The sequence below is a fragment of the Calonectris borealis genome, chromosome 7, assembly GCF_964195595.1.
Source record: "Calonectris borealis chromosome 7, bCalBor7.hap1.2, whole genome shotgun sequence".
Classification (NCBI taxonomy): domain Eukaryota; kingdom Metazoa; phylum Chordata; class Aves; order Procellariiformes; family Procellariidae; genus Calonectris; species Calonectris borealis.
This window is the reverse complement of record NC_134318.1, coordinates 25,157,350-25,163,486: the sequence shown is the minus strand read 5'-3', so window position 1 is coordinate 25,163,486 and position 6,137 is coordinate 25,157,350.

Genomic DNA, 6,137 nt, shown 5'->3' with positions numbered 1-6,137 from the left:
CCCCCCGGCGGCCCGCGGCAGCCTGGGGCTTGTAGTCGCCTCTGGTCCCGGGCAGACGGGGCCCCGCGCCCGGCGGGAGGGGTGTCAGCCCGGCGGCGTTCACCAGCTGGATTGACAGAGCCGGGGCAGCAGGCGAAGAGGGTGTTTCACATCACCGCGGATACGCTTCGGTCGGAGGTGCTCCACCAAAGGGCTGCGATGACCCAGGGGAAAGCCCGTGTGGTCTCTCAGATCTCTGGCGGGGCTCGGCTCTGAAGACGATCAAACCTGGCTCTGAAGGAGATCAAACCTGGCCCTTTGCAGGTGAAGCAGAGCAGGCCGAGGCACACCGCTCTCCTCAGAGCCCTCTCCGGTACCCACCAGGTGGAGCAGTCGCCTTGCTCGACGGAAGCACTGCCAGTTAAACTAGCTGAGCTCCATCTGAATACTGTCAATACAAAAAAAGGAATCCTTTCTAGTTATTGAAAGGTCTTCTGTTTCCAATGTTAGCTAAAAAATATGTGAAATAGAGCCCGAAGCTGCCACATCAAGAGATATCCCCAAGGATAGGACTGAGGAATTGTAATAGACCAGTAATCAAATACACATTCTCTATGTAGCACAAATACCGTTCTACCATGGATAAGTAGCATAGGATATGTAAAATACAGGTGGTAATTACTACTATTTTTTTTTTTTGTTTGGGGACTTACAGCAGCTGCTGAAGACAGCGGGTCTGCAGTTCCCGTCCAACTTCAGGTGGCACTCCAGGGCCTCGGCCGGGCCGGGAGGCCTCCGCTTTCTCTTTCTTCAAACTGGGCTAAATGTTCACGAAGGGAAGTCTGTGGGGTATCTGGAGCTCTGAATCCTTAACGATGCAAAAATGCTTCTAACCAAGGCCAAGGTGTCGATGCTGCCAACTCCTGGTATGTCCCTGCTTACGGGGTCTGTCCTTGGTGCAGCTTGGGCCAGCTGTGCCTGGGGACTTGTGGCTCGTTTCTACCAAAGAGATCACACCGTTTACAATGGATGACCAAAAACCAATAGAGCCTGCGTGGCATGATTCTGGCCTTGCTGTCTGATGAGTTACAAAGACCTGGGATGGTGGTAGCATAGAAGCTACTTGTGGGCTCCAGAGACTGGAGTAGGAGCTCAGCACAGTCTTGGGGGTCGGTAGACAACCGCCTGTCACATCTCTGTGACAGGGAAAAGACATATCTCTCTGAAAGGGAAAAAAACCCAGCTGGTAAACCGTCTTTGTTCTTGCCACATCTATAGCAGCATTTTGTTCTTGACAATATTGGGTCAAGATACTTCAGTAAAGGAGCTCTGTTTTGGCCTATCTGCATCCATAAGGTGTTTGCCTGTTAGACCAGCCAGTCCTGCTTCTCTGCCAGTTGTTCAAACAAGCAGCATAGCCTGAATGGTGTTCTCAGGCTTTTCTTTGATGTGAAAATGGAAGAGCTTGAGTTCAGGTTTTCTTTGACTGAATGTATGATGGAACTTGATTTAATTTGCCTTAATGAATGTAAGAAGCAATCCATAAACATGTAACAATTATTTTTGGATGGCCCTACTGCAGCAGTGTTCAGAGACATCAAACAGGATTAAGCAGCTTTTGTGTCTGGCCTCGAGGCATTTACAACAGAGAACATTTAAACAGATCTTCGTGCAGAAGATCTGCAGAAACCTATTTGCTGTAATGATGTAAGAATCTGAGTAGGAAGCACTTTCAGCATGAGGTATCATGAATCACGTACTCAGACAAGTGTACAACCTTATTTCCTACATTAATTACTTGGTTCTTACTACTTTTGTTTAGGCCAGCCCCAGCGATCTACTTAAAACATCTTTGTGGTCCTCACTGCTAAGCCACAAGCTTGTAATGTGCTTTGTTTCATCGGTGTCCTGAAGTCCTCCTCGTGGAGCCTCCCTCCAGGTGTTTTCTTTCTCAATACACTTAGATCTCAGGGCAGTCCTTTCAGTAAATTTTTATGCTAACAATTCTTCTAATACGTTTTCAACGGGCAGCCCATGGTAGCAACTGTTAGATTTTTTTTGCTTTAGTTCTGTGTTTAGCACTTTTAGGGAGCTAAGATATTATTTGGTACTATCTATCTCAGCAATTCAGTAACATGAATGTCACGTCACTTTTATCATAACCTCATAACCTCAATAACCTCTTTTGTAAAGGTGCAGACTGAATTTTCAGGGATGGGAGCTCTGTTTTTCTGAGTGATACAGAATTTTTAGCATAAATTTCACTTTAATTGTTTGTTTTCTTTTCAGGTGACAGCTTGCTGTTGTTACTATTTGCTTGTTCCCAAAAGGGAAGACATCATTTCACATTTAAGTTGCACAGATGCGAGTATTTATTTTGACAATGATAAGAAATGCCAAAGATGAGAACGGTTACCTCTCTGTTTTACTGCCACAGTGTGGTGATGATTTATTTTCACAAAGACAAGAAAAGGCAGAAAAGAAAACTGCAGCTGCAACATCTTTGCTAGGAGTTGGACAAGAGTGTTATTTGCTAAACACTACATGCTGGGAATAAAAATCAAGGTTTCAGTAATATTTGTCCATGGAATTCTAACCAGTCTCTGATAAAATGTTTTAAATATTTTGACAACATATTTCCCCAAGGCAGAAGAAACATATACCTATACTTCATTTATTGTTCCCAACAGCAGGTCCTCACCAGACTTACATTGGTTTCCAATAAAAGAAGATGAAAACAAAAGGAAAGAAAAAATTACAACAGACAAATGAAAACAACAGTTTATGAAGATAGACCGGCTCAGGCACAGAAGGACAAAAAAGGGGATGATAAGAAAGGAAAAAGTGCAAGAAAAATTACTTCTCTGTTTATTTATTACATTGCATACTTGTGTTACCTTCCTGCCATGCATCCAAAATTGAATTCTTTAAGAAGGGGAATGTAGCAGCGCCTTTAACTTTTATGTTAAGATGAGCATGGCTGTTGTTTTCTAGAGGTAGTAGTGTGGGGGAAAGAGTTACCATGCCAGGCTGCCAACGGTTTCTCCTCCACTGATGGAGTTCTTGTGCTGAACTCCTTGACCCATTTCAGTTGGAGTGCTCCGAGTTAGCAAGGCCCTGCCGTTCAACAGACTCTGCAAGCAGTAAGTCCTCCAGAGAGGGATGAAGGATCCAGGATTTAGTGCAAGTTCTTTCAACACAAACACTTTGATAGATACAGTGTGGCCTCACTAAATCAACATGTGCTGGGGAAATTGTATTTCCTTAGCTAGCTCTGACAATGTCTACCTTACCTTACTTCACTAACACGGGGGCAAAGAATTAATACCAATACCCACTGTTATATTACACACTTAGTATGAATCACAAATGCAGAAGATGTTATGTGATTAACACTATTTCTGGAGGAGGGGAGAAAAATCAAACAAAGAAGTTAATTATTTTTGGAGAGGGAACAAAAAAATCAAAGAAAAAGGTTCCCTTGACCTTTTTTTTTTTTATATGGAACATTTCTACACAACAAAAATGAAATGTCAAAGATGTGATTTGCAAATAAAGTACATTATCAGGTGTGAACAAAATAATTTAACTTCAATAAGTGCATGAAGAATGAGGGACGAGGGCCTTAGCACAGAGTTGGAGGTATACAGAAACGTGAAGAGGCTTTTATACATAGGGAGCCTAAATTACTCAAAGGACAGAATGTTACTAAGCTCAGCCAGAAAACTGATTTGATGATATTTATTGAAGCGTAATGGCAAGTGAAAAAGTACTATCTTGGGGGCGCAGGGGGAGAACAAATGTCAACTTGTTATTCTTGACACCCAATCAGCCATTTGTTTAATTTCTGTATGCTGTCTGGAATAACATGTTAGAACTTGTAAACAGGGTCATTGAAGACAAAAGCGGGACGTACACTCAGAAAGATCAACTCCTACCTTCATGTATCATTATTTTAAATACATAGAATAGATGTAGTCCCATGGAGTGATGGGTGCTCTCTGCTTTCCCAGACACTGGGGATGTGAAAGCCTCTGAAGCCCTCAAGGAAAGCACCCCACTGGATTCAGCCTAGCCCTGGAAACTGGAATGTTATTCTAGGTGTGTCCCAGTGAAAAGTTTTCAAGGAAAAGATTTTAGAGAGGTATCAGCTGCTTCATCTTGCCAAGGGTTCATGTTTTCTCTGCAATAGTACGTAAACCCCTTTCTATAATGGTACGTAAATTGACTTAAATTGGTTCGTCTCTTCAAAGATAAGATTATGAGCGTAAATGCAAAGAATGGTAACATATGACCTCTGAGAAGGAAAGAAATCAGGTGATTAATTTCTAATGAACTGTATGGGAATTTAAGGTACAGAACAAAAGATGAAGCTAAAATCCTCCTTTCAGGTTGGAATAGGTAAGAATAACACGCAAATGATCCTGCATATAATCCACTGAGTACGCTTAGAGAGTCACGTTCCAGAAATGTACTGAAAAGCTGTCAAGAAGAATGACTGATTTAATGAACTGTGTCAACACATTTGCAGGAAGCACCAGATTATAATTTGCTCTGCCTTAGTGACATTTTAAGCAACTGAAAAATTGCTTTTACAGTGAGTATTAAAGTGTACAGTGTTATCAACTTTTATGATATGAATCTATTTTGAACAAAATTTACCCGGTTCCTATCTGCTTAGCTGTACTTCAGACACTATTTTTAAAAAATGCATTCACACAATGAGGAAATGTTCTCCTTTCTCCGTATTTTGCCTTAATGCTTTAACTTATTTTGATGTACCCTTGCCATTTCTAAAGATCTTTTTCGGCCTAATATTTGCTTAGCTGGGGAGGAGAGACAAAGGACTTGCTTTATCACCCTGGAGGGGTAAGTCGCCTCAGGCTCAAGGCTCATGAACACATTCTGGGTGGCTAAACAGGGAAAGCTTTTATTGTGAGTGGACACAGTGAGGCAACCAACAAAGCGTAGGGAAATACATGACTGAACAGGAAAACACTTTCAGCTTGATGATGGTCAAAGAGCTACCCAACTAGATCTCATCCTTACCATGTGAAACTTGCTTATTTTATTATCTTAGTCAAATCAACATGCGGGGGTGGAAGGGAAGGTAAGCAACAGAACTCCCAAGCCCTGCTTACTGCCTGCTGCCACAGGAGACTGCCGGTGCTCAGCTTGTGCCAGGCATATCAGGACCCCGAGTCCTGTGCATGCTCATAGGGGAGCTGGGCCAATGCAGAGTCACGTACGATGGAAAGCCTGCTTTCAAGAGCAGGTGATGCTAACAGAATGGAAGGTTTCATTAAAAACAAGAAATTCCGTGAGCCAGGTATGGAAGCCTCAATTGCTATGCCTATGCGTGTCAGATGAGGTTTTTTCTGATAGCTGGGTACTTGTTAGGTCTTTCTTCGAAGCATAGTTTTATGTCTGTATGATATGAGCTCATAGTGCAGTCTCCCTTACTGCTGGGCCACACACACAGTTCTTCCCTGTGTCTGGTGCACACTGAAATAAGACTTGCTGTAGTGTTGCCACCTGCAAAACCTCCCCTTGTTCAGATATCACTGACATTGGTCAATGGTTACTGCTCCACCTGGGGTCAATAGTCCTGCTTTCATTTCCTCTCTTTCTCCAGCTGGTCTGGCTTCTGTCTCTTGTTGGAAATGTAAGGGGACACTCAGGAGCAGGTGCTTCCTGTTTTTAATCCTTGCTGTCTAGCATGTTACCATGCCAAGAGGTGTAATCTTCTGCTGGCATCCCACGGGTAACTGACAATCCAAACAGTTTTCACCCCACTTGGAGGCAAGAATATGACTTAAAGAATGGAGAAAGCTAGTGAGTCCCAGAAATGGGCTAGTATCCAAGAATTCAAGGAATCTCTGCAGGAAAAGCAGGTACTTCAAAGCAATGGGGTTTTGTTGTTGGTAGTGGTGTTTTTAACTTCACTGAAAGGATTACACATGGAATGTGAATAAATTGAAAATAATGCTATATAAATATTAATAAAAGGGAAAATATAGTAGTGGGATTCACATTAATTTTAATAGGAAGGAAGAAATCTTAATACTGAGAATCTGTGAGCTTGAAGATACAAAAGAATAATTCAGAGAAGACCATGTTGTTGGGGGTCAATCTTCCAAGAGTGGCCACTATTAACT